This window comes from Urocampus carinirostris, chromosome 7 (genome assembly GCF_059441175.1).
Source record: "Urocampus carinirostris isolate Australia breed hairy pipefish chromosome 7, RoL_Ucar_1.0, whole genome shotgun sequence".
NCBI classification, from domain to species: Eukaryota; Metazoa; Chordata; class Actinopteri; order Syngnathiformes; family Syngnathidae; genus Urocampus; species Urocampus carinirostris.
This window is the reverse complement of record NC_142355.1, coordinates 28385987-28402394: the sequence shown is the minus strand read 5'-3', so window position 1 is coordinate 28402394 and position 16408 is coordinate 28385987. Positions and strand designations below refer to the sequence as shown.

The 16408-nt window shown below is 39.3% G+C and overlaps 1 protein-coding gene across 1 annotated transcript in view; it reads right to left on the bottom strand.

Moving 5' to 3' along the window:
* mgat4c (mgat4 family member C) overlaps nucleotides 1-16408 on the bottom strand; it is a 200878-nt gene that overhangs the window by 123549 nt on the left and 60921 nt on the right. Inside the window, exon 4 of the mRNA XM_088339338.1 lies at nucleotides 581-638. The gene's annotated coding sequence lies outside the window, so the exon portion shown is untranslated. The remainder of the gene's footprint in view (nucleotides 1-580; nucleotides 639-16408) is intronic.

The window sequence follows — 16408 nt, the reverse complement described above, 5'->3', positions numbered from 1 at the left end:
AGAATTGAAACAAACAAAACACCAATATTTCTTGCAGACAATACATCATGCCTCATAAACATTACTGTACTTTCCTATGGTCTAAAGTAAATGTCTCTGTCAGAATTTGCTGTGTATTGTGGGTAGACCTAAGGCATGTGTCCGACTGAAACCACACCACCGTTTTGATAGTTCCATTATCGTGGTCAGGCGATGTTTCAACAAAAGTAATTCTGTAAATTATTGATAAATGTATCTTCATATTTTTAGTTCAAACAAATATAAAGCTTATTCATGTGTTCACATTTTTAAGACTTTCAAAAATTGGATTTAGGACATTTTAATGCCAATTAGGGCCTTATTTTTAGAACAATGAATTCAATACCTTGTAAGACTTTTCAAGGATCTGCGGGAACCCTGCTCCCAATGACGACGATTTATCGCAACATTATTTCCCTGTATAAACAAACGCAGTGTCCATGTCATACCTTGAGTTTTGCCCCTCACGATTACATTTACCTGATTAGAAATGAATGTAACCAACCTCCCTGAGCAAGCTGTTGATAAGGCAATAAACGGCCAAAACACTACACTTACTTACTTCCTCTGCAGGGCCATCACAGAGCTCACACATCAAAGTGGCAGAGGGTCCTTACGGCCTAAAGGGGAAGAAACAAAAAGAGCATTAAATGTCTTATCCACACGTATATACACACACAGACACACAGGCGCAGTAAACATTAAGCTGAAGTTGTGCGAAAGAAAGATGGAGGCACACGAGAGAGAGCAAGCGACATTGATTTTCCCTCTTGTGAAGTGCCGCTTCATCATTTCTCCAGACACAATCTATCGATCGTCCGCCTTTAGTTTGTTGTTAATTTCGGGGGGCTCCAAAAGCCGGCGTCCGCGTTGACACCTGAACGGCGCCCGTAATGAAAGGAGGTGACGTCGCTCTTATATTACCTCTGTGCTTTTACTATGGTACTGTTACTGTAATGCAGCACTTTTCAATTAGTTTCTGTCATGCCCGCCCTAGGAAGAAGAAAACCTCCGCGCACCACCCCAGCGCTATATCAGCGATGTCAGGCTTCATTGTCTTAGATCTCGGGAGACAACGTCTCTTTGTCTGTCTCCTCATCAATGTTAACTTTTAAATGGCAGACTCTCAAATGGCAAGAGCCAGTCCCAGCCAAGGTTTTTGCCATTTCGACTCATTTTTGAAAGCCAACAAAAATGTTTAGTTAAGAAGGTATAGAGACATAGGAGATCAAAAGAGAGCTTCAAACCGTATCTTTCCATAGGAAAAAAGTATGTTTCTACCTTCTATCATTGTTTAGTAAACAGTTGAAAATACTCATTCCCAAAAAATATTCCGAAAAAAATATCTTTTTGTAAAAGTCTGCATTTCAAGCAGAACATTTGCATTTTTTTGCATTTGTTATACCTTCATTATCTAAACAATGCTTTCAATAAACACAACTCATGTTTATTTGTTTAGCCATTAATCACAAGAAATTTCAAAGAGCTGCACAGACCACAGATTGCAAACTACAGACTATTATGACACGAGCCCCTGATCTAAAACCTACACGAAAGCAAGGGAAACTCGAAAACATCGGCATGAGGAAAATGAAGAAACCTTGAGGAAGGACCGCCCATGGTTAATCCCCCCTTCCAGGATGGCCAGGCTGCAATGGATGTTGCAATAACAAATAAAACACGGACAACATCAAAACGAAATACACCGTAGGTCATTCATCAGCTATAGAATCGAAGTGTGTTTTAAGCTTGTTGGTTTAAGATCAGGTAATTCTGTAATTGTAATCCTGTGCAGTCCTTTGAGACATTTTTGTGATTAAGGGTTATATAAGTAAATTTGACTTGACCTGAGGTACCGGGGGTTGGGCACGCATTACCTACACATTACCAAAAGTTTCTATAGCCTGCTATTTTAATTTCACTTTGCAATTCTCACCTCGGAAATGTCATATCCCGAGGATGTACCGTATGATTTTGCATCATATTTGTGTTGATGAATTGACTCAGTAGCTCAGGTGGTAGAGCGATCGTCTGGGGATCAAGAGATCGCAGGTTCGATTCCCGGCTCCTCCGTGTTATATGTCGAAGTGTCCTTGGGCAAGACACTGAATCCCTAACGCCCCCAATAAGCAGGTTGGCGCCTTGCATGGCTGCACGGCCGCTATTGGTGTGTGAGTGTGTGTGAATGGGTAAGTGTGAAGCACATTGTAAAGCGCTTTGGGAAGTCTTCATTGACTTGAAAAGTGCTATATAAATGCAGATCATTTCATTTCATAGGTAAGCGGTTTTAAACTCAATTTACTTAGGGGCCGCTGAAGATAGGGTCAGGCAATGTCAGGCCAAACTGGGTTTCCTTAAGACAAGCTGAGATAATAAACATTTTACTATTCTTAAATACATTTATATATATTAGATATTGTGCACAAAATAAACAAAAACTCAATCAGTAATTGAGGAATCCATAATTTGTGCTTTACATTTCCATTAAACCTTTTTATTCAGGCCTAGGGCCTCAAACCATTATCCTTGCAGCCCATGGGCTACAAGTTTGAGACCCCTTGAATAGGTGTAACCTGTGGCTAACACAAACACACACAAACACACACACACACACACAGGCACACACAGGCACGCAAGGTACTAAAAAAAGCTTGATTTGGTGCAAGCCCTCTAGCCCTCAGACAAAAGCACCAGCAATAATGCATTTTGTGCACCTCCACACAAAAGAAAGCCAGAGTGCAAGTACCACAAACTAAAAAAGTCCCCTAAAAATCAATAGGTTATCTCCTCGGTCTCTACCACATTTATATGTTTTAAGAGCTGCAGTTCGTGCACCATCTCTACTCTGCATGATGCATAACGTTGCTGACATGTGAGAAAATCTCAGAAAAACATAGTATTTAAATTGTCCCTTAATGGTTTATCAACTATATTTAAAACGGTGTCTCTCAACCGGTCTGACATCAGGACCCACCATTTCACCCTTATGACAAGCTGCAAAACAAATCAAAAGAAAATGTCTACTTCTCCAACGTATCCAACGAAAGGATTGTGCAATTTAAAGAAGAGATAGTGGAACATATTCACCATTTAAAAAAACCAAAATGACTAGAAAAACTAAATCAATTTCAAGTACCGTCTATACTTAAATCATTTGCTCTACTGTCCAGCAGCACTTCATTTGCAGACACTCAAACATCATTTTTTAATTTCACGAACGTATCCTTCTTTGACTCGATTATTGGTGTCACTGTCTTCCAATTTTTCTTCCTCTTTAACGCCAACTTTTTTGGGAACCATTATTATTTGCAGAAAAATGAAAAAGAACCAACAAAAGCGGGGTAAAATGAGATGTGGTCCCTCTTAAACGCGTTGATTGGATTGGGAAAAAAACAGGGTAGGCAGCTCTGTGCACCCAAAAAGTGACACTAATGCTTGATTCGGTACACCTAATCTCACCCCAAAAACCAAAGTTGGTGCAAGTAATGACTGATGGATGATTACAAGCATTTCTTTTTTCAAATCCTTGCCAACTCAGTGCACCCTGTTTCTTAGCCATACAAAAACAAAAAATAAGCTTGATTTGGTCCACCTAGTCTCATCCTGAAACAATTCTTGGTGCACATACTGACTGATGGGTGATTATACGCTTTTTTTTAAAAAAGGGTCTGCGTTTGCAGCTTGGTGCACCCCCTTTCTATTTTGTACAAAAAGTCAAATCAAGTCATGTTTATTTGTGACGCCCTAAATCACAAAGAGTCTCAAAGGGTGGAACAGACCGCAGATTATTGCAAACTACAGACTATTAGTACACCATCCCCTGTTCTCAAATCTATATGAGGGCAAGGGAAAACTCAAAAACCTCAGTATGAAAAAAATGAAGAAACCTTGAGTAGGGACTGCAAACGAGGTAATCCCCTTCCAGGATGACCAGGCTGCAATGGATGGATACACAGACATCGTCAAGATGAAACATCGGTCATTCATATGCTATGGAATATACTGAAAGTGTGTTTTAAGCCTAGATTTAAAAAGTTCCACTGAGGTTGCAGACCAAATCTCAGGGGGCAGATCATTCCACAGTATTGTGGCCCGAATGGAGAACGCTCACAAACCTGGTGATCTCTTCTTGGCTCTTGGGATCACCAGTAGAACAGCATTTTCAAAGTGAAGGCTTCGAACCAGAACATAGAGGGAAAGTATCATAAAAACCTCTATTAGGTCCACCCAATGTCACCCCAAAAAAAAGAAATGGCGCACATTTAAAAAAAAAAAAAATCCTGGGTTGGCAGCTAGGCGCACCCCTTCTCCACCCCATACAATAAAACTGGTGGGTTTTTTTGTGTCTACGGACAACAGCACTCATTTATCATCCATTATTCACCAGCAACACAAAGAGACGAGCACGTGCACGCAGAGATCAAAAGGTGTATTTTCCCCCCTCAAGATGCAAGATTTGTCACATTCGCATCGCACCGGGAACGCAATTTCAATGTTCTGGCGACAATATCTCCAAAATAAACAAAGGCTCCCGGCGCCGCTTATTTTCTGCGGTTTTATTTGAAAGAGCGTCGTGTGGGCGTGCAACAGCCTGACTGGGTGTAAAATAGAGATCGAGTGGATGGGCGGCGGCGCGTGGTGAGGAAAGGGTTGGGGGGGGGTTTGTGCCGGTGATCCTTTGTGAAGCGCTCAGTGCCATTTAATGGCCTGTAAAAGGCCCCTTTGCAGCAGAAAGAACAGGCAATTAGCATAGTGAGTGGATTACAAGATTGCTCTGACTCCGGGATTAATGTGTGCACTTCATCCTCTCTTTGCTTTTACTATTTATTGCGCTACAGGAACTCATTTCTCACTCCCTGGGGTTTCTTTTTTGTTCCCTATCCCGCTGGTATCTTTGTCCCCTCCCGAAAAGTAAGTCTTTACTGCCTTGATGTGAGCCAAACAAGTGAGCCTGAACTGACAGATTGTGAGTGGCAAAAAAAGTAAACATTGGTCAGCTCCAAAAAAACAAAAAGTCGAATTTACTTGAAACTAGGAACTTAGGTGTGTAACAAGTGAACTTTGGTGCAAGTGTGAGCATTTAATGAGGTAAGATTGAATCATAGAACACAGCAGACAAGTCATGTCATGGGGGAAACAAAATCCAAGAACTATATATAAATATTGGTGGATGCATGGTGCAGGTGTAGCCATCCGGGTACAAGAGATTAATAGCCATACATTTTAATTTGGGTCAAAAGCAGAGTAATTATTTAATTGATTCGAACCAACTTTCTGGTATCCTATGCCCCACAAAGACCAACTAACGAACAAATGTTAAAAGAAAACAAGAATCATTGGGTATAATTTTTTGTTTGTAAAATTCTAAAAAAAAAAACATGCTTTGGATTAAAAGCACAGTTCTGAGGTCATGAGATTGAACCTTCCTGTGTGGAGTTTGCATGTTCTCCCTGTGCTCCAAGGGTTTCCTCCAGGCTCTCCGGTTACTTCCCACATTCCAAAAACATGTGTTTCAAGTTAATTGGCCAGTCCAAATTGTCCCTGGGTGTTTTTTGCATTTCTTGGAACGGATTAGCAAATTTACATTTAAAAGGCGCCTCTACTTACACATTTTTCAGGTTACAAATCTACTCCAGGAACGAATTCAATTTGTAAACAGAGGTACGACTGTACAGTGCAAAATACTTTGAGAAATGTTTTTAAAAGTAATTTAAAACAGGGGTATTTTTTTTTGTTCTGGGCTTTTCTCATGGTAAACTTGATGCGACCCAACATGACTCAGACCCAAGCTCCGGCAGCTCCCAAGAAAATAGGGTTTGAGATCCCTTTCTTAAAGGATCAAAGCTGCACGTCTTTTCCTGGCATTAGAATAAGAATTAGAATTGTCTTGATAACAACGTAAGGAATATCGTTTGCAACAAGATTAGACGTGATATTCCAAGTTATACAAAAAATAATAACTTTAAAGGGAAAAATGGACAAAAATACAGTAGTAGCTCTACTTACGAATTGAATTTGTTCTGGAAGTAAATTTGTAACCTGAAACATTTGTAAGTGGAGACGCCTTTTGAATGTAAATGTGCCCAACCGTTCCAGGCCCCGCAAAAAGTATAGATTTTGTATTTATTAATTTATAAAAGAGCATCACAACATAAAACAAATACAAGTTAAAATTAGATTACCATACAATTAACAAAAAACAAAATATATGTATCGTAAAAAAACAAAGAATAAAGGAAATAAAAAAGATTAACTGGCCTCAATTTTAACTGGACTCATTGTTTACTGGTCCTTAGTGTTTTTTGCCTGGCGTTCACTGAAAACCTGATCCAATGACGTCTGCTTTTGTCGGATTTTGACAGTCCGTCATAAATGTGTGAGACAGACACCGTCATAATGAGGAATAGCCTGAGTAGTAAATTCTTTTGCTGGGTGAATTTTTTCCACATTTTTTCCACCATGACTCAAAGGATTTTTGCCCATTTTTTTAATTTGGCCTGATGGAATGATGGCTACTCTTTGTCATCTCTGAACAGTGTGTATTTTCATAACTTCCGATTATCTTTTGCTTTGTTTTGATGGCCAGAAAAAGTCTCTTCCTCTTCTTTTCTCCTTGGTCACTTTTCTGCATCTCTTTCTTGGGTCCATTGTGAATGATAGCGCTTCTAAGTGGTATAGTACAGTAGACTGTTTACAGAGAGGGAAGGGAACAGGTAGAGCATGCCGGGATTGACGCTATGCACAGAGTTGCGAGGTAGAACTCTGGCAGCGGCGAATGGCAGCGCCTATTGAACTGTATTTTTGAAATGCCTTTGTAATTAAATGCAATATTTTCCTGTGGAGGTACTTTGTAACCTAAAACTTTTGTATGGACAGACATTTGTAAGTCGGTACCACTGTATTTACGAATTAGAGCTTGGAGACTGGTCTAAATTATAAAGACTGGTTAGTCTCTGTTCAAACGTTAAATATATGCCGAGTAAAGATTAGCCAGCAAGTTTGCCTGCACGGTGTATCCACACCATCATTCCTGCTCAGCTGCACGATATCATCTTTAATCCGCAGCCCGCCTGCCTGTCCGTCCGTCCGCCTGCCACCTCCCTCAAGATTCTTCTCAACCGCAAGCCTCCGGCGGCCACAACTCATCACGCTGAGCCAAGAGTCTCCCAAACAAAACAAATACGTATGAATAAGAATGAATCCCGAGGACGATTAAAGACCAAAGAGCCTGATTTGGTACACCCACACGTATGATAGCGAGGAAATGTACAAGAATTCAAATAAAATCAAAGGGGGAAGATTAAACTGGTGCATTGAAGTCGTTCTGCAAAGAAATTTGACGTTAAAGATTTCTATTCTATTATATAAACAGCTTTTGACATACTTGGGCTTCACAAATCACTATTTAAATCAATGGAAGTTCCATCAATCAGCGCCATTTTACCCAAAAATGAAATCATCAGTTTCCAAACAATGTATCAATCCCCAATGTTCTAAAAAGTTAGAAGCTTCCAATCTTGATTTTGTTATTTTCTGATCCTGAGTTCTTTAGTATTTTTCTTTCGTGTATGTCATCATACTCAGTCTTGTTTCTTGTAAAAAAAATGGGTCCTAAACAAATAATTGTTGTTTGTAAAAAGTTGTGCACTCCCTGTCCTAAAAATATAAACTTGATATCTAAAACTGCTCTCAGTCCCTAAAATTATAAGAGGAGTAATATTAAAAACCTGAGTTAGCGTACCGCAGCTCAGGAGGTAAAGCGCTCGTCTTGGGAGCAATAGCTTGCAGGTGCGATTCCTGACTCCTCCGCGTTATATGTCGAAGTGTCCTTGGGCAAGACACTGAATCCCTAATGCCCCCAATAAGCAGGTAGTTGCCTTGAGTGGCTGACGTTGTCAGAGTGTGTGAATAGGTAAGTGTAAAGCACATTGTAAAGTGCTTTGGGAGTTATTCAGTGACTTGAAAAGTGCTATATAAATGCAGACCATCTACATTTACATTTAACTACAAAAATCAAACAGTGGAGTTGGCGCACCTTCTGGTTAAAAGTCAAAATTAGGAAAGAAGACCTACATGGATGCTGAACTTCCAAGGAAACCAAAAAGGACCCAAATCTCGGATAAAAAATGTCCCACCCGTTCTGAGAGGTCCCCTCCTTTATTTTTATCCAATCTTGCTTTTGTAGCATTTCCATAGTAGTATTTTTGTTTTATTTATGTAGTATTTTCGTATCATTACTCAATTTTTTTTTTTTTTTTTGTAGTGTTTCCGTTTTAGTATTTTTGTGGTAGTATTTTTGTATAATTGTATTACTTTATTAGTAGTACGTTGTGTCATGTTGACATTTATGTTCATGACATTTTGTGGCTGTAACCCGGTTGCACGATGCACATGTTGTGTTGTTATTGTCTCAGTTTTATATATCTCATCTCTCATCTCATTAGATGCACCGCTTATCCTCAGTAGGGTCACGGGGGTGCTGGAGCCCATCCCAGCAATCATCGGGCAGTGGGCAGGGGGCAGTTTTTTATATATGTATAGTTAATAAATGTCAGCTTCTGGACTGACTGACGTGCACTGTTTAAACATCATTCACGGTTCTTTGGCCCCGAAGTGTATGACTTAACTTGTTTGCTTGATATAGAATTGCAATTAACAATGATATTGAATCGCAAAACTTGAATTATCGCAATTATGAATGTCGTGATATACATTGAATCCGCAAGTTGGTATCGTGATACAAACAATTGTGACCCAAGCATATCGTCCCACCCATAATAAACAACTGAAATAACAAAATAGGTGGAGTTGGAATGAATTGACACATTACTTATACAATCCTTAAATATACATTCCATACAAAATATAGCACTGAAGAAACTTACGAAGAAATTCAACTTACAAACGATCGTGAGTAGGGCAGTGTCTGTACATCAAAACAAATTGTGACCAAAGATTATCGTCACACCCATAATAAACAGCTATAAGAACAAAATAGGTGGGGGTGGAATGAATGGACGCCTCTATCTTCAAATAGTATTTGTCGTAGGGGAAACCTGATTGTGCACCTCCTCAGTCCTGAAAAAATTGAACTTGATAGTCAAGGGCCTGTCAATATTTAACTAGTAAAATTAAAAACCTGTGTCAGAGCAACACACATAACAAAATAAATGAGGTTGGCCCACCCTGTTTCCCACACACAATCAATCGAATCCAAAGTACACTTGCTATTAACTGTACAGTATGTAGAAGCACGTCCATACAGTAAGCCCGGATCATGTTTCACCAGATTGCTGACAACAACAAATTGCACCTCCAGCAATTTCAAATGCTGACATGGTTCATTTTTGTTGTCGTTTTTTTCTTACCGCATCGGTCAGGTGCGTCAGCACGTGGCGCAGCTTTGGCCCCGAAGAAAACTGCACGACTGGAGGCAAAGCAAATCCATGACAGAACGGTAGCTTCGGTTTATGAGCGCTAATGTGCCATCTGCCTCCCGGGGTCACTTCTTCAATAAAGACGGAGTACGTGAACAACAAAGTGGACCATCTGACTAATTGGAAATATTATAACAACAGGAGCACCTTTGTCTGTTTATTGGCTTGCTAATGAATGTTAGGACTGTTTTTATATGCTAACCCAGGGGTCGGGAACCAAAGGCTCACGAGCCATATATGACTCTTTTCATGAGTAAATCTAGCTCGGAGATAAAATAGAACTCGTGCAGTTGTTTACGGTATTGATACATGCAAAGCCGATTTCAGAACGTGCATAGGCAGGACATCGCTGAGTATACAATGGGTTCGGAACAGTATATACAGACATAGTTCTAGCTACAGTTTGCAGTCAAGGTGTCACACCAACTGACACCGTTTAGGCTGTACATTGCTAAAGCATCCATTATTTTGAAGCTTATTAACTAATGTGTGTTAACTTTTGAAACACTTTCTGGTGAAAACCGACAGAACAAACTGTGAACACCCCAAGACGCCAGCAATGCACCTAAAACAGTAGGAATGGGCGAGCTATACACATATCACAGGCATTCTTTCTCCTCGATAAGCGCCATGTGCACCTAAGGTAAATACAGTAATATCTTCTTTTGCAATATTTTGTGACATTTTTATTAAATAACTTTGCTCGCACCTTGTTTTGTAACCATTATTTAGGAAAAAATTAACCTCTCCTGTTAGGTAATTGCGGGAGGACAAATTTGGTATATTTATATTGATATGGGACTCATGTTTTGGCATTATTATTTCATAGATTTTATCAAATCGGAGCTCGACCAAAAATTTAGAGAAAATCTTGCTTCGCTGTTCGGTCAAAAATTCGGAGTTCGAACGCCGGTAATGCCTGAGTGCGTACGCTAGAGTGCGATGCTGAGCGGCGTATGGGTGTAGATCGCCCCCACCCCTCGTAGCCAACTGTTATGACGTGCGCACTTGCCTCTTTTTGCTTTCGCTTTTAATATCGGTGAACGGAGTGTTTTAGCCCCTAACTATGCCTCCGGAGAAGGTCGGTGCGAGCAGGACAGGTAAAAAAAGAAAAGTTGTTGGTACAACTATTGCCTTTAGGAAAGACGTAATAGTTAAATATGAAAGAGGTGTGCCAGTTTCCGATCTTGCTAGGGAATACAGCATGGCTTCTGGTGACCACCACAAAGGTAAGAAATCTTATTCATAATTATTTTTTTTATCCTTTTTTTTAATTTTTACAGTTCATGTTAGCGTGATCTTTCGTGGGTTAGCTTCATGTTTACGTTAAACATTCATGGTAAACATTGAGGGTGTTGGAACGGATTAAAACGCTTTACATTCTTTTAATGGGAAAAATGATTTCGGTGATTGAACAAATCGGTGTTCGAACAGGGTTCTGGAACGGATTATGGTCAAGAACAGAGGTTCCACTGTATATATTTTTGTCTTTACGGCTTTTTGGGCCAGTAAGGTTCCAAACCCCAGTGCTAACCTATCGATTTTTTTTTCTCAAAGCCCTCCTCCAGTACCAGAAGTTTCAAAATATCAAAATGAGTGTTTAGTAACACCTCAAAGTGTGACATACTTTTTACACTGAACATTATTGATAAGCTAGTATAGATAGCGTGTTGGAGGCTCCAAGTCAGTGTAAAAAGCGACACTGTATTTTTTTATTTTCCTCTTTTTTTACATCTATTGAAGCAACTCTTATTTATAAACTTACCAAAAAGAAAAAATGTATTTTAGTATAATTCACGTATGAGTAAAATTGAAAGAAATCTACATACTGTATACAAAATATACATATTTTTTAAACTCAATTATAGTAACGTGAACAATATATTCAAAAAGGACAGAAATGTACGGATACATATTTTTTTATAAATAAAATCTTCAGGTTGTTTTACAGAATTTATTTCACTAAATGAGAAAAACTGTTTAAAGTAAGCATATTTAATTGCGAGAGGTTAATGACCCATGGATCACTTAACCGCATGGGTTGTCGGGGCACCAATGAGGACACAACTCTGGACACTTTGCTAATTGTGAGGATTATGTTTCTTTTGTACTCTTAGAATAGCAGAGATTCCTTGAAGCCCTGCCAACTGGGAGAGGGAGAGAAAGCGAGAGAACAAATTGAATCTCAGTACCTATGTTTAATGAGTTTTTTGGGAGGTGAGGCACACATTGACCAAAGCCATGCAAAAAAAAGCCGAGCAAGGACACAGAGGAGAGTGAGAGAGTGAGAGAGTGAGAGAAAGCAAGTAAGAAAGAGAGAGAGTGAGAGCAGAAGATAAAGAGAGAGAGAGAAAACAAAGGCTCTAGCGTGACGACATGATTACAAAGAAGCAGGACATAAACTCTTAGCTAGACGCAGGCTCTGGGGGATGCTATGAGGACAAGGAGCGGGACATGAACTCTTAGCTAGATGCAGAAGGAATGCAGAGCAGGTGTCCGGGCACAGGGCAGTATAAAAGAGGCTATGGTAGGAATTGGCTTCGAGATCTCAAGTCAAAGGGTGCTGGCCTATCACCGTGTATCTTGGCTGCCCCCGTCTTACTCTGCCCCACTACCCCCCTCTTACGCTGTCGAGCAGGCAAGCAGACACAGCGTGATTTTGCGGTGTGGGAGGCATTTGTGTTTTTGATTTGGGTTTTTTTCTCTTTTTTTCTAAATTGAATCTTGGCTGCCCAAACGTTCCCGTTTGGTCCAGGAAGCCTCAGGTGTTTTTTCATTTAACCCAATCTTTTTTGTTTTTCAATAAATAATTTCATTTCCCTCGAATGAGTTAACCAGCGATAACTGAAGAGCGAAGTAGCAAGGTGTCTCCCAAAAAACTCCGTACTCTGTATAGTGATTGTGCAAAGAACTTATCCCAGGTTAAGACCGCCCCCGCGGAGTCCCATCGGTGACCCTGCCAAGTGAGGTCCAATAGAAGGCAATTTACTGCTTGGCTGCTCTGGCAACTAAATACACCGCATGGACAAAAGCCTCCTTTTAATCAATCAATTCATCAATGGAGAGTTGGAGCGCAGCCGAAGTTGTGCCCGAGTGTTAATTCTTCATCTTAACAAGACGCTTTTAGAAACAGCCTTTCGCTCAGGAGCTAGGCTGCCAAGTGTGCCCCTCCCTCCTACTTACATTCCTCTTTGGTACTTACATGGATCTAAAATTATTCATTTATTAAAGCACATATCCCACTCCATAAAGAAGTCTTTATTTTTGATAGAGACAGCCATGTGGATACATAAAGTTCATTCTGAAACACAAACGCTGAAAACCCCTCAACTCGTTTTTACCATATTTCCCAGACTGCAAGGCGTACCTAAAAACCTCAAATTGTTCAGATATTTGAACATGCGTCTTATACTCAGACACGATTGGAAATTCATTACCATATTTGTCCAGTTATTGATCAGTCGATACATTTTATTGCTGACTACAATTGCATATCAATGGTGGCAAAGGGGGTCCACCGATCAATTCGCAAGTGAGTGAACCGCTCCTTTATCCCTATAAAAGGCCAGGTGGGAACGCCTTTCATAAAGATTCAAACCAGGGGTGTCAAACTCATTTTAGTTGGGGGGCATATGCTGGAAAAAAATCTCACAGGGGCCAGACTGGTATATTAAAGAGAAAGAGAGATGGAGAAAACCCAAGACAAAAAGGGGGAAAGATAAGTAAGCTAAGAAAAAGAAGGAGGGATAAAAAGGAGAGAGAACAAGGGAGACAGAGTAAGAGAGAGAGAGAAGGGAAGAAAGCGGGGAAAAGGCAGAAAGGCAGAGAAATGGAGAGAGCATGATAGTAAGGGAGAAAAAAGAGAGAGGAATAGAAAGAAAAAGAGAAGAGAGAAAGAAAGAAGGTAGAAAAATAAAGTGAGAAAGAGAGAGAGAGAGAAAAAGAACGAAAGAAGAGAAAGCAAGAGACATACGGAAAGAAAAATTGAGTTGAGTGTGACAAATCATGAAAAAAAAGAAAAAAAAAGAAACAAAACAAGAAAAAAGAGGGGGAAAAGAGGAAAAAGCAAGGTAAAAATAAGTAAAAATCTGGGAAAAAAAGAGAAAAGAAAGTAAGATTAAAAAAAAAGAAAAATTAGAGAACAAAAGCAAACAGGCAAGAAAAAAAAAGAAAAAAGCTAGAAAAAAAAACAAAAGAAGAAGAAAAAATAAAGTATAAAGGGTCATCTTTGAGATTTAATTTCCCCCTATGTTCCAGTCCGGAGCCTTCGCTCTGAAAACACTGGTCTACTAGTGATCCCAAGAGCCAAGAAGTGTTCCGCTGGTTCGAGAGCATTTTCCATTCGGGCCCTGGTGCTGTGGAATGCGCTTCCCCCTGAGATTCGATCTGCAACCTCAGTGGAAATGATTAAATCTAACCTTAAAAGACACTTCTATTCTATAGCATATGAATAACCCAAATTTTTTGTTGAATATATCTGTGGATTATTTGTTATTGCAACATCCGTTGCAGCCTGGGTATCCTGGAAGGGGGATTACCTCATTTGCGGTCCCTTCTCAAGGTTTCTACATTCAGTTTTTGAGTTTTTCCTCGCCCTCATGTAGCTTTCAGATCAGGGGATAGTGTAATAATAGTTTGTTATAATCTGTGGTTTCTGCGGCCCTTTGAGACTCTTTGCGATTCAGGACGTCACAAATAACTATAACTTGACTTGACATGCCTGGTAAAAACCAAAGAACAAAAAAAAAAGTAAGAAGGCACTTTTTGGGGGGTCTCTTTGATCGCTATGGCGTTACATCCAAATAACATACAAATATATCAAGTCAATCTTTGTGCCAACTTTGTACTTGCACTAAAGGAAGTCAGATTAAATACAGTTTTGTATGGTGCAACCAACTAAATCAGTCCACTTTTTTTAAACTTTACTTTTTTTCCCTTACGTTTTATTGGTCGACTGAGCCTAGTATTAACCCAGTATTAACAGAGAAATCATTTTCAAAATGCAAAATGAAATTGCTAGCCTTTTGCACAACTTCCACAAAAACTTTTTAAAAAATGCCTGCCTCGGATACTAACTTGCTCGAAACCCTAACTTGAAATGTTGCTTCCGAACAAAACGGAGGGCAACTCAATTTTAGGAAAGAAAGTTAGTTCGCTTCCCCGAATCGGCCTGGCGCGTTGGAGCAGTGTGTGAAACCAGCTTAGCATTCTATTACACGCTGGCCCAGGCCAGGACAAGAACTCGCTCTTGTTCCCATCAGCCCACAGGTAGACTTCGGGGACCGACCGAGACGCAGCCGGCTGAACCGTGAAAAAGCACCGCCCAGCAGGAAGCAACTTTCGTTTACTGGCAAGCTTTTATTTTGAAACTACTCGGGCGTGAGCATCACTTAGGAGGAGCGCCCCCGAAGGGATATAGCAGCTGGATAAGAGGAGAATACAATGGTAAGTCTACTGACAAATGTCTCTACATACGAAAGTTTCAGGGTACATTATCCTAAACAGAAAAATATTGCTCCTAGTCACAAAAGCGAAAATCAAAAATAGGGTGCAGTACGCACGAGCATTCCGGTGCATTTTCATGAATCCCGGCATGCTCTTCGAGTCCCCATCCCGCTCTGTAAGCAGTCTACTGTATGGTACCAATACAAACGCTATCATTCACAATGGAGAAAAGAAGAGGAAGATAATTTTTTTAGCCATTGAAACAAAGCAAGAGATAATAGAAAGGTATGAAAAGGGAAAACGTTTGAGTGATCTCACGAAAGGATAACGTATCTACAATCGCCACAATAATTAAACAAAGGCAGACATATTTGGATCAGTTTTTCAAGAAACGTGAGGCAATTATTTCTTAATGTGTCCTTTATTTTTTCTTCTTTTACATTATATGCCTTGTGTTTTATGTTTTTTTTGTGTAGTAATTTTTAAAGTTTATTTACTTTTTACAATCTTTTGTACATTTGTTCTTTTTGGTATTGTTCAAGTTTTTTTTCAGTTTTTCATTATTTTGGATGCAAAAAATATTCCATTTTTAATCGACGTATTTATTTCGTTTTATTTAAAATCATTATCCTGCAATAATTTTTGAAAAACTTCTTTTTTTCGACAATATCAAAATATATGTAAATGTAAATTTCATATTATGTTTTAATATTTTACTTGTACCATGTATTTTTCATGATTTTCTATTCGATTTGTACTCATATTTTACATTATCTATATTGTACATACGACTTGTTTTTGTGTTTAAAACCAATATATCTTAAATGTTTTTTTTTTTGTGTATTTTAAACAAGTTTTATTGTATTGTATTTTTGAAATTTGAGTTAATTGAATCAAATAATTGTATTAATTATTTTTATCCGTCATGATTTTATATTGTTTATTCTTTTTTATGAATTTATTGTTAATACAGTGCGCCTTATATACACATCAATAGAGTAACAACAGGTCGTCTAGGTATTCCCCCGTAGGCGAAGTAGTCCGCGGTTCATGCCTGGAAATATACATGTATACCCCGGCGTTCCATTGTGTCCTAACCAATGTGTCAATCATCATTTGAATCGGTTACTATTAGCTAAAGTTATTTGGAGGTGAAGGAGGCTCGTGTTGGCTAAAGCGGGGATAAAAAAAAAAAAACCTTCTGCAATTGGCCGAAAAAGATGTGAATCACAAGTTAGGTTGGTCCACGACTAAGAGAAAATAAATTTACTAGTCTGTCTATTTGTAAACAGGAATTATGGGGCTAAATAGAAAGCTAGCAACAAGCAACCTCCATCGATGCAGAGATGCTTTTGGGCGGATTTTTTTTTTCATATTTATCGGCATTATCGCGTGTTTTGGAAATATTTTCCATGGTTGGATTCACTACACTCACAGATGTAAGGGGACCATGGTTGTGTATTATAATCGAATGTGATGGCTGCAAGACGACGTCCTTGGTGCTTTAT